This window comes from Pseudophryne corroboree, chromosome 6 (assembly GCF_028390025.1).
Source record: "Pseudophryne corroboree isolate aPseCor3 chromosome 6, aPseCor3.hap2, whole genome shotgun sequence".
Taxonomy (NCBI): Eukaryota; Metazoa; Chordata; class Amphibia; order Anura; family Myobatrachidae; genus Pseudophryne; species Pseudophryne corroboree.
The window spans coordinates 68,272,293-68,289,334 of record NC_086449.1 but is presented as its reverse complement, the minus strand read 5'-3'; the positions used below and the strand labels follow the sequence as shown (position 1 = coordinate 68,289,334).

Here is a 17,042-nt window from a genome sequence, read left to right as displayed (position 1 = left end):
TTTTTTAAATATGAGGTCATTTAGAGGGACAATGGGGGTCATTCCGAGTTGTTCGCTCGTCGACGATTTTCGCAACGGAGCGATTAAGGCAAAAATGCGCATGGTAGGCAGTGTGCATGCGCTAAGTATTTTAGCACAAAACTTAGTAGATTTACTCACGTCCGAACGAAGAATTTTCATAGTTGTAGTGATCGGAGTGTGATTGACAGAAAGTGGGTGTTTCTGGGCAGAAACTGGCCGTTTTCTGGGAGTGTGCGGAAAAACGCAGGCGTGCCAGGATAAAACGCGGGAGTGTTTGGAGAAACTGGAGAGTGGCTGGTCGAACGCAGGGCGTGTTTGTGACGTCAAACCAGGAACGAAACGGGCTGAGCTGATCGCAGTGTAGGAGTAGGTCTCGAGCTACTCAGAAACTGGTAAGAATTTTCTATTCGCAGTTCTGCTAATCTTTCGTTCGCAATTCTGCTAAGCTAAGATACACTCCCAGAGGGCGGCGGCCTAGCGTGTGCAATGCTGCTAAAATCTGCTAATGAGCGAACGCGGAATGACCCCCAATGTTAGATGGTCTTTATTTATAATCTATCATGCACCAAATTAGTGACAACAATATTTAATATATAAATGTGGTCACTCTGAGGTTTGTGTTACATTTGGTTTTATTCGTATATATTTGGAAAAATAAGAAACCTTTTTTTATTGATAATACACACAATCTTCCTTCTGCGCATATATTGGTATTTGTTATTGCAAACCAGTTACTCGGCGCGGCGGTCACGTGACCTGGTGACGTCAGACTCAGAGGAAGCCCCAGTGCAGACAGGACACTGGCTCTTAGCTACTGAAAGACCTGCTCGTCACATGTTCCCGCCCTTCCTCCTCCTCAGTGCCCCGCCCACTTTCCTCCCCCTCATCCCGTGCTTCTATCCAGCCTCCTCCCCAGCTCTCGTGTCCCCGCCCCGTCTTGTCATGGACTCTGAGTGACAGCCGAGTCTCCTCCCTCTGTCACCGCCCCTACCCTATTGTCACCGCCCAGTCTTCTCCTCCTGACTTTCACGCTTCTAGAGCTCGGTGACGTGTTCTGGATGTTGTGGCGTAATGCGGGAGTGACGGTGACCGGCAGTGAGGTGAGCGCTGTGCCCGGTGTATCAGATCCGCCATGCTTGGTGTGTGTGAGCGGCTTCCCGCACAGGGATGGGGGGTGAGTGAGCGGCGGGCTGGGGATGTGCTGCTGCGTCATAATAAAGTGCACGTCATACCCCACAGGATGACGTCACCCAGCTGTACTCACTGCCAGCCTGAGGGGTAATAGTGACAGCAGCATCACCTCCAGCCTCAGCACATAACAAACATGGCGTCCCATTAAAAAATGTGATATATATATATATATATATTCTATGTATGTATGTATGTATGTATGTATGTGTATATATATATATGTATGTGTGTATATATATATATATATATATATATATATATATATATATATATAGTAAAACGTGTGTGGCAGAGCGAATGCAGGTAAGATATACGTGTACATTGTGTGTATACCGCCTAGCTGCCAGCATGTGAGTCTGTGTGCGCATTGCATGAAAGGATATTATATCCGCAGGAAAATACACTGTATAAAATTGCTCAAATTGTAGGGATCTGGTTCTGAAGATTCCTTAAGATGTATACACGCGGTGAGATCCTTGCTATGCCCGATTTTCACTTTGCGATTTCCCCTGAACTCCCTGGAGCCCAGCACCACCGATTTTGACTAACTTTTCTTGAGATATGGACTATGTGGGCTTACGATTTTGGCTTATGTGAGATGAACTAGATAGTACACCGATCTAGCAAGGATTGACTTGACTGCGCAGTCTATCTTTTCTTGCGATGCCGACCTGGCGGGACCGCGCATTGGGATCGAATCGGGATCGCAAGTGGCATAACACTTTGCGATTTTGACTAGTCAAAATTGAAAGAAAAAAATCTCACCGTGTGTACACACCTTTATGTACTCACTGCTGTTGCAATTTACACTATGCAGTTGAATTTGTGCTGTATTATAACCACTCAGTCTCAGGGATTTCTCCTTGTATGTGGAAGAAATATATTTCTTTGTGTGAGCGGGTGTGGTATGGAAGGTCGACAATGTCTAGGTCGACAGGTTCTAGGTCGACATGAGTTTTTTAATGTTATTTTGGTGTTGTTTTCTTCGTAGAGTGACCAGGAACCCCAATTAGTGCACCGCTTCGCTCGCCATGCTTCGAGCGAGGTGCCTTCGCTCTGCTACCGCTTCGCACGGCACAGATTACCATTCCAATCGTAGTACACGTGGATCGTTAAGTATGAAAAGGTTCAAAAAAAGAAAAAATTGTGAAAAACTCATGTCGACCTAGACACCCTGTCGACCTAGTTAATGTCGACCAATAGTGGTCAACCTAGTTACTGTCGACTTAGAGACCGGATCCCGTGTGAGCATCATAGATGGCAACCAGAGATCTTTCGTGTGATGTACTTAATCTTTGTTGGTATTAGTAGATGCCCCAAAAACTAGGCTGGCCAGCTTCAAAAACATCTATTACTAGATGGGACACTGCAGCCATCTGTTCCACTGTAATGGGCCCTACTCACTTGGCGATGTGCCGCCGAGGTGCCCGACGGCCGATACGGCCGACGAGCGACCCGGCGGCGGGGGGGCAGTGACGGGGGGGAGTGAAGTTTCTTCACTCCCCCCGTCACCCGGCTGCATTGAAGTGCAGGCAAATATGGACGAGATCGTCCATATTGGCCTGCATCCACAGCCGACGGGAGACCAGCGATGAACGAGCGCGGGGACGCGCATTGTTCATCGCTTAAGTCTCCACACTGAAAGATATGAACGAGTTCTCGTTCATTTATGAACGAGATCGTTCATATCTTTCAGAATATCGCCAAGTGTGTAGGGCCCATTACTGTTCCAGACACCATTTGGGCTAACTCAATGTGTGCTATTGGGGATTCTTGGGCTGTGCATCATGGTGCATCTTTGGATCAGTTGTGCAGGGCAGCAACCTGGTCATCTGTAGATTTCGCACACAGAGACAAAAAGGTTTCCTCACAGTACGGACAATACGTGTTTGGAATTCCCTGCCAGATAGAGTAGTAACAGCGGACTGCGTCCATTCATAAAACTTACTTTCTCTATCGTCCTAGTGGATGCTGGGGTTCCTGAAAGGACCATGGGGAATAGCGGCTCCGCAGGAGACAGGGCACAAAAAGTAAAGCTTTCCGATCAGGTGGTGTGCACTGGCTCCTCCCCCTATGACCCTCCTCCAAGCCTCAGTTAGATTTTTGTGCCCGGCCGAGAAGGGTGCAATCTAGGTGGCTCTCCTAAAGAGCTGCTTAGAAAAGTTTAGCTTAGGTTTTTTATTTTACAGTGAGTCCTGCTGGCAACAGGATCACTGCAACGAGGGACTTAGGGGAGAAGAAGTGAACTCACCTGCGTGCAGGATGGATTGGCTTCTTGGCTACTGGACATCAGCTCCAGAGGGACGATCACAGGTACAGCCTGGATGGTCACCGGAGCCTCGCCGCCGGCCCCCTTGCAGATGCTGAAACAAGAAGAGGTCCAGAATCGGCGGCAGAAGACTCCTCAGTCTTCTAAAGGTAGCGCACAGCACTGCAGCTGTGCGCCATTTTCCTCTCAGCACACTTCACACGGCAGTCACTGAGGGTGCAGGGCGCTGGGAGGGGAGCGCCCTGGGAGGCAAATGAAAACCTATTTGGCTAAAAAATACCTCACATATAGCCTTCGGGGCTATATGGAGATATTTAACCCCTGCCAGAATACACTAAAGAGCGGGAGACGAGCCCGCCGGAAAAGGGGCGGGGCCTATCTCCTCAGCACACAGCGCCATTTTCCTTACACAGCTCCGCTGGTCAGGACGGCTCCCAGGTCTCTCCCCTGCACTGCACTACAGAAACAGGGTAAAACAAGAGAGGGGGGGCAAAATAGTGGCAAAAATTATATTATAAAAGCAGCTATACAGGGAGCACTTATTATAAGGCTATCCCTGTCATATATAGCGCTTTTGGTGTGTGCTGGCAAACTCTCCCTCTGTCTCCCCAAAGGGCTAGTGGGGTCCTGTCTTCGTTAAGAGCATTCCCTGTGTGTCTGCTGTGTGTCGGTACGTGTGTGTCGACATGTATGAGGACGATATTGGTGTGGAGGCGGAACAATTGCCAAATATGGGGATGTCACCTCCTAGGGGGTCGACACCAGAATGGATGCCTTTATTTATGGAATTACGGGATAGTGTCAACACGCTAAAGCAGTCGTTTGTCGACATGAGACGGCCGGACAATCAGTTAGTGCCTGTCCAGGCGCCTCAAACACCGTCAGGGGCTGTAAAACGCCCTTTGCCTCAGTCGGTCGACACAGACCCAGACACAGGCACTGATTCCAGTGGCGACGGTGACGAATCAACCGTATTTTCCAGTAGGGCCACACGTTATATGATTTTGGCAATGAAGGAGGCGTTACATTTAGCTGATACTACTGGTACCACTAAACGGTATTATGTGGGGTGTGAAAAAACTACCTATAGTTTTTCCTGAATCAGAAGAACTAAATGATGTATGTGATGAAGCGTGGGTTGCCCCCGATAAAAAGATGCTAATTTCAAAGAAGTTATTAGCTTTATACCCTTTCCCGTCAGAGGTTAGGGCGCGCTGGGAAACACCTCCTAGGGTGGATAAGGCGCTCACACGCTTATCTAAACAAGTGGCGTTACCCTCTCCTGAGACGGCCGCACTTAAAGATCCAACAGATAGGAGGATGGAAAATATCCAAAAAAGTATATACACACATACAGGTGTTATACTACGACCAGCTATAGCGTCAGCCTGGATGTGCAGTGCTGGAGTAGTTTGGTCAGAGTCCCTGATTGAAAATATTGATACCCTGGATAGGGACAATGTTTTACTGTCTTTAGAGCAAATAAAGGATGCATTTCTTTATATGCGTGATGCACAAAGGGATATCTGCACACTGGCATCACGGGTAAGTGCTATGTCCATTTCGGCCAGAAGAAGTTTATGGACGCGACAGTGGTCAGGCGATGCGGACTCAAAACGGCATATGGAAGTTTTGCCGTATAAAGGGGAGGAGTTATTTGGAGTCGGTCTATCAGATTTGGTGGCCACGGCTACAGCCGGGAAATCCACCTTTTTACCTCAAGCTACTCCCCAACAGAAAAAGACACCGACTTTTCAACCGCAGTCCTTTCGTTCCTTTAAAAACAAGAGAGCAAAGGGATATTCATATCTGCCACGAGGCAGAGGAAGGGGGAAGAGACACCAACAGGCAGCTCCTTCCCAGGAACAGAAGCCCTCCCCCGCTTCTACAAAAGCCTCAGCATGACGCTGGGGCTTCTCAAGCGGACTCGGGGGCGGTGGGCGGTCGTCTCAAGCATTTCAGCGCGCAGTGGGCTCACTCGCAGGTAGATCCCTGGATCCTGCAGATAATATCTCAGGGGTACAGGTTGGAACTAGAGACAGATCCGCCTCGCCGTTTCCTGAAGTCTGCTTTACCAACGTCCCCCTCCGAAAGGGAGACGGTTTTGGAAGCCATTCACAAGCTGTACTCTCAGCAGGTGATAGTCAAGGTACCTCTTCTACAACAGGGAAAGGGGTATTATTCCACTCTATTTGTGGTACCGAAGCCGGACGGCTCGGTAAGACCTATTCTAAATCTGAAGTCCTTGAACCTGTACATAAAGAAGTTCAAGTTCAAAATGGAGTCACTCAGAGCAGTGATAGCGAACCTGGAAGAAGGGGACTTTATGGTGTCCTTGGACATCAAGGATGCGTACCTCCACGTTCCAATTTACCCCTCACACCAGGGGTACCTCAGGTTCGTTGTACAAAACTGTCACTATCAGTTTCAGACGCTGCCGTTCGGATTGTCCACGGCACCTCGGGTCTTTACAAAGGTAATGGCCGAGATGATGATTCTTCTTCGAAGAAAAGGCGTATTAATTATCCCATACTTGGACGATCTCCTAATAAGGGCAAGGTCCAGAGAACAGCTAGAGAGGGGATTAGCACTGTCTCAAGAAGTGCTAAAACAGCACGGCTGGATTCTGAATATTCCAAAATCCCAGTTAATGCCGACAACTCGTCTGCTGTTCCTAGGGATGATTCTGGACACGGTTCAGAAAAAGGTTTTTCTCCCGGAGGAAAAAGCCAAGGAGTTGTCCGAGCTTGTCAGGAACCTCCTAAAACCAGGAAAGGTGTCTGTACATCAATGCACAAGAGTCCTGGGAAAAATGGTGGCTTCTTACGAAGCAATTCCATTCGGCAGATTCCATGCACGAATTTTCCAGAGGGATCTGTTAGACAAATGGTCAGGGTCGCATCTTCAGATGCACCAGCGGATAACCCTGTCTCCAAGGACAAGGGTATCTCTTCTGTGGTGGTTGCAGAGTGCTCATCTATTGGAGGGCCGCAGATTCGGCATACAGGATTGGATCCTGGTGACCACGGACGCCAGCCTGAGAGGCTGGGGAGCAGTCACACAAGGAAGAAACTTCCAGGGAGTGTGGACGAGCCTGGAAACGTCTCTTCACATAAACATTCTGGAACTAAGAGCAATCTACAATGCTCTAAGCCAGGCAGAACCTCTGCTTCAAGGAAAACCGGTGTTGATCCAGTCGGACAACATCACGGCAGTCGCCCATGTGAACAGACAGGGCGGCACAAGAAGCAGGAGTGCAATGGCAGAAGCTGCAAGGATTCTTCGCTGGGCAGAGAATCATGTGATAGCACTGTCAGCAGTGTTCATCCCGGGAGTGGACAACTGGGAAGCAGACTTCCTCAGCAGACACGACCTTCACCCGGGAGAGTGGGGACTTCATCCGGAAGTCTTCCACATGCTGGTAACCCGTTGGGAAAGACCAATGGTGGACATGATGGCGTCTCGCCTCAACAAAAAACTGGACAGGTATTGCGCCAGGTCAAGAGATCCGCAGGCAATAGCTGTGGACGCGCTGGTAACGCCTTAGGTGTACCAGTCGGTGTATGTGTTTCCTCCTCTGCCTCTCATACCAAAAGTATTGAGAATTATACGGCAAAGAGGCGTAAGAACGATACTAGTGGTTCCGGATTGGCCAAGAAGGACTTGGTACCCGGAACTTCAAGAGATGATCACGGAAGATCCGTGGCCTCTACCTCTAAGGAGGGACTTGCTTCAGCAGGGTCCCTGTCTGTTTCAAGACTTACCGCGGCTGCGTTTGACGGCATGGCGGTTGAACGCCGGATCCTAAAGGAAAAAGGCATGCCGGAAGAAGTCATTCCTACTTTGATTAAAGCAAGGAAGGAAGTAACCGTGCAACACTATCACCGCATTTGGCGAAGATATGTTGCGTGGTGCGAGGATCGGAGTGCTCCGACGGAGGAATTTCAACTGGGTCGATTCCTACATTTCCTGCAATCAGGATTGTCTATGGGTCTCAAATTGGGATCTATTAAGGTTCAAATTTCGGCCCTGTCGATTTTCTTTCAAAAAGAATTGGCTTCAGTTCCTGAAGTCCAGACTTTTGTTAAGGGAGTGCTGCATATACAGCCTCCTGTGGTGCCTCCAGTGGCACCGTGGGATCTCAATGTGGTTTTGGAATTTCTAAAATCTCATTGGTTTGAACCACTAAAAAAGGTGGATTTAAAATATCTCACATGGAAAGTGACCATGTTACTAGCCCTGGCTTCGGCCAGGAGAGTGTCAGAACTGGCAGCTTTATCTTACAAAAGCCCATATCTGATTTTCCATTCGGACAGGGCAGAACTGCGGACTCGTCCGCATTTTCTCCCTAAGGTGGTGTCAGCATTTCATCTGAACCAGCCTATTGTAGTGCCTGCGGCTACAAGTGACTTGGAGGACTCCAAGTTACTGGACGTTGTCAGAGCATTAAAAATATATATTGCAAGGACAGCTGGAGTCAGAAAATCTGACTCGTTGTTTATATTGTATGCACCCAACAAGATGGGTGCTCCTGCGTCTAAGCAGACGATTGCTCGTTGGATCTGTAGCACAATCCAACTTGCACATTCTGTGGCAGGCCTGCCACAGCCTAAATCTGTAAAGGCCCACTCCACAAGGAAGGTGGGCTCATCTTGGGCGGCTGCCCGAGGGGTCTCGGCATTACAACTTTGCCGAGCAGCTACGTGGTCAGGGGAGAACACGTTTGTAAAATTTTACAAATTTGATACTCTGGCTAAGGAGGACCTGGAGTTCTCTCATTCGGTGCTGCAGAGTCATCCGCACTCTCCCGCCCGTTTGGGAGCTTTGGTATAATCCCCATGGTCCTTTCAGGAACCCCAGCATCCACTAGGACGATAGAGAAAATAAGAATTTACTTACCGATAATTCTATTTCTCGGAGTCCGTAGTGGATGCTGGGCGCCCATCCCAAGTGCGGATTATCTGCAATAATTGTACATAGTTATTGTTTACTAATTCGGGTTATTGTTAAGAAGCCATCTTTCAGAGGCTCCTCTGTTATCATACTGTTAACTGGTTTTGATCACAAGTTGTACGGTGTGATTGGTGTGGCTGGTATGAGTCTTACCCGGGATTCAAAATTCCTCCCTTATTGTGTACGCTCGTCCGGGCACAGTACCTAACTGGCTTGGAGGAGGGTCATAGGGGGAGGAGCCAGTGCACACCACCTGATCGGAAAGCTTTACTTTTGTGCCCTGTCTCCTGCGGAGCCGCTATTCCCCATGGTCCTTTCAGGAACCCCAGCATCCACTACGGACTCCGAGAAATAGAATTATCGGTAAGTAAATTCTTATTTTCTCATACGTCCTAGAGGATGCTGGGGTCCACTTCAGTACCATGGGGTATAGACGGTTCTGCAGGAGCCATGGGCACTTTAAGACTTTTCAAGGGTGTGAACTGGTTCCTCCCTCTATGCCCCTCCTCCAGAACTCAGTTTAGAAAATGTGCCCAGGCAGCCTGGATGCACTCCAGGGGAGCTCTACTTAGTTTCTCTAAAAGACTTTATGTTAGGTTTTTTATTTTCAGGGAGGACTGCTGACAACAGTCTCCCTGCTTCGTGGGACTGAGGGGGCAGAAGTAGGAATCATCTTTCTGAATAGTTTCATGGCTCTGCTTCTGGCTGACAGGACACCATTAGCTCCTGAAGGGAACTGAACACTAGCTGCGGCTATGCGCTCACTCCCACAGCCCGCCGTCACCCCCTTTACCAAGCCAGAAGGCAGAAGACAGGTGAGTGTAAGACGAAAGGGATCTTCAGATATCTTGACGGCTGAAAGGTACCGCGCTGCGCGCCATGCTACCCATCACACACAGGCACTGCAGGGCGTGGGGGGGGGGGGGGGCGCCGGCGTCCTGGGCAGCATGAAACCTACTAAAACTGGCATAAATAAGGGGCATAAGATGCTGAGGCACAGTACTACCCCTGCCAGTATAAGTATTAGTTCAAAAGATCTGAGGAGAAACGCGCCATTATGGGGGCGGGGCTTCCCCCTCAGTCAGCCAGCACACTGCTCAGCGCCTTTTTTCTCTCCCTCCAGGCTTCAGAGAAGAACGCTGGTCCTCCTCCACTGCTGAACTAAGTATCTGGGTGCTAAACAGGGGGGGCACAGTGAAATTTGGTGCTATACATATATAATATTGTGTGATTATAAAAGCGCTACAGGTCTGTGGGCATTTTGTGTTACACAGACATTTTATTACTGGCGCTGGGTTGTGAACTGGCAAATCCTATCTGTGTCCTTCTAATAGATTTTACTGTGGGTCTGTTCCCTACAAGTCCCGGAGTGTCTGTGGTGTGGTTGTGCATGTGTGTGACATGTCTGAGGCAGGGAGTTCTTCCCCTGAGGGAGCCATTTTAGGGACACAGAGTTGTAATGTGGTGGCACTGCCGACACACCATGAGCCTGAATGGGTGAAAGAAATACGTGATAGTGTGAATCATATCAGTAAGAGATTAGATAAGTCTGAGTCTCATGCAGAAAACTGGAGAAAATCAGTGGAAGATGTGATTTTTAGTGGTTCTGCTTTTTCATCCGCAGGCGACCCCTCTGGGTCACATAAAAGACCATTTGCACAAATAGTACAAACTGATACCGACATGGACTCTGATCCCTGTGTCGACGATAGTGATTCCAGGGAAATAGATCCTAAATTGGCAAAAAGCATTCAATACATGATTGTTGCTATAAGGGAGGTTTTGGAAGTTACGGAAGCCCCTCCTGTACCTCAGGAGAAGGCTTATTTTTATAAAGAAAAGAAAATTATTGTAACTTTCTGCTGCGGGGTACACTGGGCTCCACAAGGATAGACATTGGGGTGTAGAGTAGGATCTTGATCCGAGGCACCAACAGGCTTAAAAAGCTTTGACCTTCTTCCCAAGATGCATAGCGCCACCTCCTCTATAACTCTGCCTCCCTGCACAGGAGCTCAGTTTTGTAGTTGGTGCTGCAGATAGCAGGCACATAACAGCTGTTTGCCTGAACATCACCGCTGTCCCCTGGAATAGGTGAGCTTACATGGTTCCCGGGACTGTAGCCTACCAGCAGCATATTGTGATCTCTGCATTCCAGTGAGGACTACTTTGGCATCTGTGGGAAGTGATATAGAGATTCTACATGCTTTTATCTTTTTATGTGATGTAAGTGCGAATTTGTCAAAATAAAATCTGTACACCTTTTAAGGACGTCTGCACTATAAGCCTCTTTCTGCTTCATGTGTGTGAGCCATTGTGTTTTACCATTGTGGTAGACACGTACACACCATATTTAGGTTGGAATTATGGAGAAAGAAGATCTCCCGTTCTCTGGAAGTCGACATAAGAGAAAGAAAGTTGTGATGAGCTCATTTTTACAAGTTGCTTTGTGAGTGCAGATTTGTCTTTTGAGACACATTGATTATAAAAAAGGTCTCTGCACTATATTCTTTTCTCTTTTTCTGTGAATTACATCCTCTTTTAAATTGGATGTAAGATACATATAGGCTCTAAGAATATGAAGATATTCCTATACATGTAAGCCTAGTGAAGCGCCAGAGTGGAATACTACTTGTTTGTATTGAAATTGTCTTGGAAGCAGGTGAAACTTCCTTTTGTATTTTTCACTGGGCTGATTCACTTGGTTTGATTGCGCACTCTGTCTCCACCAAAGTTTGTTTTTAGAGGGGCTGCTCCAGACAGCCCTAAGAAGAGCTTTTTTGAAGAAAAAGTGAAGACTACAAGGGCAGCAGCGGTGTGTAAATGTCAGAGACATTCACTGCTGCAGTTCCAGCTCTCCCCAGCGGCGCTGTACACTCCCGAGCCCTGGTTGCCGGGTAACTACAGCAGGAGGCTCCGTTTTTCTTCCAGTTAGACACACACGGCTGGGGCTCTCCGGGATCGCGTGGCCGCGCTTCGGGAGGTGGTGAGTCCCGTTCACGGGACCCGCGCTGTATCGCGATCCGGCGCTGCCGGTGGACACTGTGGCATACAGGCGACCCCACAAGGCCACCTCTCATAAACCTATTTATATTGGCCCACAGTACCAGGTGGTTATGCCAGCAGAGGGGAAAAGGCTTAGACCTGTAGTCCCTCCCCCAGTCCCAGGGCACCATTTACAGTAAATGTTCCCGCACTGGAGCTGCATATCTGTCTCTCCCTCACTCCCAGTCAGTGTTTGGGCGCCATTTCGCTTAGCTACACTGTTCCTGGGACTGCTTGGGCAAATCCTCCTTTGTAAAGCCGCCTGATGATAGCGCTGTGACTTTACAAGACACTTAAGTATTCTACATGTCATTTAGACAGTGTTAGTTAAGAAAAAGTGCATTTAGTCAGGGTTCTCTGGTACAAGTACCCTGTGATATACATCCAGTTCTTACTGTGCAGTGTTATATCTAATGACTACATAGCTATATATAAGCTGGTCCAGTGCAGTATTATTGTTTGTAATAACCTCTGCATTGTACAACTGTGACTACATGTGTGTGCATTAGCTGGCTGGGTGGGTTTCATTTCGTGTCTCTCACTCAGCCTGCCATCCCTATATTCTATAACCTGAGGGGGCTTGGTGCGTCAGGTTTATAATACTGTAATATAGGATATTCACAAGATATACTCTAATTGTATTTTTCTCTGTGATTTTAGCCACCATATCTCTCCTATATCCCTGCTTGTGCTGACTACACTGCGCAGGGGTTTGGGCAAGAGGTATTGTGCTGCTGACAATTGTACTGTGTTACCTGATATAACTTGCAATATCATGTCTGCTTCTGAGGGTAACGGTTCTGAGGCTGAACACACTGCTGGTGTTGCTGACGCCACAGATCCCTATGAGAAGAATATAGCAGCTGAGGGCTCGTTCTGGGGGCTCCTTGCCTCCCAGTGGGACTGTGGCAACGGGGGTCCATAATGACCCGCCAAGGGCTACTTTCTCCACACTTCTGAATACGCTAGTTACTAAACTAACGCCCCCCTATGGGACATCCTATGCTGGTTCAATCGTATGTGGTCCCCGCGGCTAACCCGCCGTGGGCAGATAACTTGTCCGCTCAATTGAAGAAATTGAACCAGTCTTTGACTGCTAAAAAGTCTGACCCTCGCTCGCCTAAGACCAAGGGGTCCTCTAACCGAGCTCTTACCTACTCACAATCCACTGCTGTCACTGATGTCTGATGAAGATGGTGCTTACACTGACCCCACAGATTCTGACACAGATACTGCTGATGGGGAGGGTAGTTCACAAGTGGATGTTCCTGATCTTTTGGAGGCTGTTAAGTTGATTCTACAGATTACGGATGATCCCGAGCCATCCGTTCCTCCTAAGAAACCAGATAGGTTCAAGCGTCAGAAGGTGGTTAAACAAGTTTTACCTCATTCTGATCACCTGGTGGATATACGTCAGGAATCCTGGGAAAATCCAGGGAAGACGTTTGTGCCTCACAAGAAGATGCTGGCTCGCTATCCCCTCGCACCAGAGCTGTCAAAAAATTGGGAGACGCCTCCTCCAGTGGACTTGCATGTGGCAAGGATGGTGGTTTCCTCAGCTCTACCTGTCACTAGCGTCACGTCTCTGAAAGAGCCTACGGATAAACGTGTGGAGGGTTGTCTGAAAGCGATTTACACCCTCATGGGTACTGCACAAAGGCCCACTATTGCAGCAACATGGGCTACAGAGGCTATTGAAGCGTGGGCCCTAGAGTTGGAAGCTGAAATCTCTTCTGACCATGCTAGACAGTGCTTGTCATATATTGTCACAGCTTCTCACTATATTAAAGAGGCGGCTTCTGATGCCGGTATTCTAGCAGCCAAGGCCTCTACTACGTCAGTCCTGGCCCGCCGGATATTGTGGCTGAGATCCTGGTCCGTGGATCTGGATTCTAGAAAAACCCTGGAGTTACTCCCTTTCAAGGGAGATATTCTGTTTGGGGAGGACTTAAATAAGATAGTGGCTGATTTGACTACTGCCAAAACTGCCTGTCTGCCAAGTACCGCTCCTTCTGTGCCGAAGGCTAAAAGTACTTCCTTTCGTCCTTCAGGTAAAGCAAAAGGTCAGGCGTACCACAAACAGGCCCACACTTCCAAACCTGGTAAGCCAAAGCCCAAAAGAGCCTGGGCTGCCCGTTGGGCAGCTTCCAAGACCGATGAGCCTGCCGCATGACAGGGCGGGGATCCCAGGGTGGGGGGCCGGCTTCTAGGGTATACACAGGATTGGTTGAAGACCACTTCAGATGCCTGGGTACGGGAAGTCGTCACTCGAGGTTACGCCATAGCCTTCAAAAACCGCCCCCTCATCGATTTAGCCTGACAGACGTCCCTTCGGACCAGACAAAGGCAAAGACTCTCCATTCGGTGGTACAGACCCTCCTGGACACAGGAGTGGTAGTACAGGTGCCTCTTGCTCAGAGAGGCCAGGGGTACTATTTTCCGCTATTTCTAGTCCCGAGACCGAATGGGTCCTCCCGGTCCATTCTCAACAAGGCATTGAACAAGTTTGTGAGAGTCTCCAAGTTCCGTATGGAAACCCTTCACTCTATCGTTCTGACCTTGAAACCTGGGGATTATATGGTCTCCCTGGATATACAGGATGCTTACCTGCATATTCCTATAGCAGTTTCGCATCAGCAATACCTGAGGTTTGCGATTGGCAACCTCCATTACCAGTTTCGGGCGTTACCTTTTGGTTTAACCACGGCTCCGCGAGTCTTCACCAGAGTTATGGCGGTGATGACGGTGGTACTCCGCCGTCAAGGGCTCAGGATCCTACTGTATCTGGACGACTTGTTGATCCTGGCAAATTCCCCAGAAATTCTCCTACGTCAACTAGATCTGACGGTCCGGTTTCTGCAAGCCCACGGGTGGCTCATCAACTGGAAGAAATCCTCCCTGGCCCCTGCTCAGAGCATAGTGCACCTGGGAGCGCTATTGGACACGCACAACCAGCAGTTGTTCTTGTCTGAGGAAAAAATCCTGAAGCTTCAGGACAGGATTCGTTGCTTCCTCAAGTGTCGATACATTCGGCGATGCAGGTGCTGGGCCTCATGGTGTCAGCATTCGACATGGTGGAGTATGCTCAATTCCATTCTCGCCCCCTCCAGAGGCTGTTTCTGGCCAAATGGGACGGCCTGCCTCACCGGATTAGGTCTCGCATGATCTCATTGACTCCGGAGGTCCATCTGTCGCTGTACTGGTGGCTCCAGGACCAACAATTGTGCAGGGGACGTCCCTTCTGGATATCCGACTGGGTCCTGTTGACGACAGATGCCAGTCTAAGGGCTTGGGGCGCGGTGTTGGAGCAACACTCACTTCAGGGTTGGTAGACCAAGGAGGAGTCTCTCCTCCCGATCAACATTCTGGAATTGTGGGCAGTCTTCAACTCATTGAACCTGGCCCAGTATTTAATTCAGAACCGTCCTGTTCAAATACAGTCGGACAACGCCACCACAGTGGCTTACATAAATCATCAAGGCGGCACTCAAAGCCGCTTGGCAATGAAGGAAGTCTCACGGATTCTTCAATGGGCGGAACGCCATCTACCGGCCATATCGGCAATATTCATTCCGGGAGTCCTGAATTGGGAAGCGGACTTTCTCAGTCGTCAGGACGTACACACCAGAGAGTGGGGCCTCCATCCAGAAGTGTGTTGTGTATCCAACCTCCCTATGTCCCGCCTGTGGCTCCTTGGGACTTGTCGGTGGTTTTGGAGGCGTTACAAGAGTCTCCATTTGGTTCAGCTGATCTTAAGTGTCTTTCCCTTAAGGTGGTGTTTCTACTGGCTATTGCCTCAGCTAGAAGAGTGTCGGATTTGGGTGCCTTGTCTTGTAGTTCCCCATATCTGATATTTCATTGTGACCGGGCGGTTCTTAGGACTCGTCCCGGATATTTACCTAAGGTGGTTTCTTTTTCATCCACTAGGGGTCACTGGAGTACTCTTGAGATATGGACTGGGCGTAGCCGGGAATGGCACATATTTAAATATTTAAATTAGTAACTGGCCATCCCCTCCATACTCCCAGAAACCCTTCAGTATTTTTCTGTGCCTCCAGTCGGGAAGGTACTAGTGGACGAGAGTTCCACAGAAAACTTCAATGTTTTTTTATTTTTTTTCCACACTCCCTTCCCAGTTTATCAAGAAACTTGGGTCCGGGTTTGTTGGTGCTGCAGAAGGCAGCAGATGGTCTGCCGGTGCCCATGGAAAGGGCCCCGCCATTGACCAAAATCAGCCGAGCTGATGGCAGCCTCTGGCTGCTCAAGGAAGCAGGACGGCGCTTAGCAGAGAAGCCCCGTCATGGCCTCCACGGGTGGTGCAGGTACTGAGCGGTTAGGCAGGTATCACTGCCGCCGCTCACTCATTTACTTTCTATGCCGGACGGTCAGCTCACGCTGCCGCCCATTATGTGAAACATGTATTTGTTTATGTATTTCTTAACAATATGTGTTTATACAGGTTGAGTATCCCATATCCAAATATTCCGAAATACGGAATATTCCGAAATACAGACTTTTTTGAGTGAGAGTGAGATAGTGAAACCTTTGTTTTCTGATGGCTCATTGTACACAAACTTGGTTTAATACACAAAGTTATTAAAAATATTGTATTAAATGGCCTTCAGGCTGTGTGTATAAGGTGTATATGAAACATAAATGAATTGTGTGAATGTACACACACTTTGTTTAATGTACAAAGTTATTAAAAATATTGGCTAAAATTACCTTCAGGCTCTGTGTATAAGGTGTATATGTAACATAAATCAAGTCTGTGCTTATATTTAGGTCCCATCGCCATGATATCTCATTATGGTATGCAATTATTCCAAAATACGGAAAAATCCGATATCCAAAATACCTCCGGTCCCAAGCATTTTGGATAAGGGATACTCAACCTGTACTCATTTATGCTGCCTGCCACATCCCTAGGGGGTGAGAACACCCGCTTCCTAAGCCGCTCATTGCCACCGGCCACGGTAACTCAGCGCCACTGGGCGCTTGCAGGTGGAGCCAGCGAGCAGTCCCTGGCACTGCAGCAGGGACGCTTGCCTCTCAGAACAGCTTCTGTAAAGGAGAGAGCGGGTCAGCTGACCGCGGACAGCTCTCCCTGCTGCCGCGGCCAGCTCTTTCGTCCGCTCCCCAGTCTCCGATGATGGCTCCCAGCGCTCCCCGGCTCCCAGCACAGGCTGCGCACGCGCCGCTCCCCGGCTCCCAGCACAGGCTGCGCACACGCCGCTCCCCGGCTCCCAGCACAGGGTAAGGGGGTAGAAGCCGCACACGCCGCTTTTGAACGCACACGCCGCTCCCAGTATACATTTCCGCTGCTCCCCGACTCCTGTCCGTTGAAACAAAGGGGGGAGCAGGGGGGGAAGTCGGCGCTTCAATGACAGATGACCGCGGACAGCTCTAATGGCTGCTGCGAAGACGCAGGTGAGAGAGGAAGGAGGATTACCCGCAGGAGGCCCCATAACTAAGCTGTGTTTATGGCAGCAAACAAAGCAGGCTTTAAGCCTGGAAGGGGGTAAAAGAAATTAGTGCTGCTGGGCACTACAAGAGCCTCTGTTAC

The 17,042-nt window shown here is 49.0% G+C and overlaps 1 long non-coding RNA gene across 1 annotated transcript in view; it reads left to right on the top strand.

Annotated features, from left to right (window-relative positions):
• The first annotated feature begins 933 nt into the window (after positions 1 to 933).
• The window catches only part of LOC134936165 (uncharacterized), a 58,307-nt gene continuing 42,198 nt past the window's right edge, over positions 934 to 17,042 (top strand). Inside the window, exon 1 of the long non-coding RNA XR_010180470.1 lies at positions 934 to 1,121. This is a non-coding gene — a long non-coding RNA (uncharacterized LOC134936165). The remainder of the gene's footprint in view (positions 1,122 to 17,042) is intronic.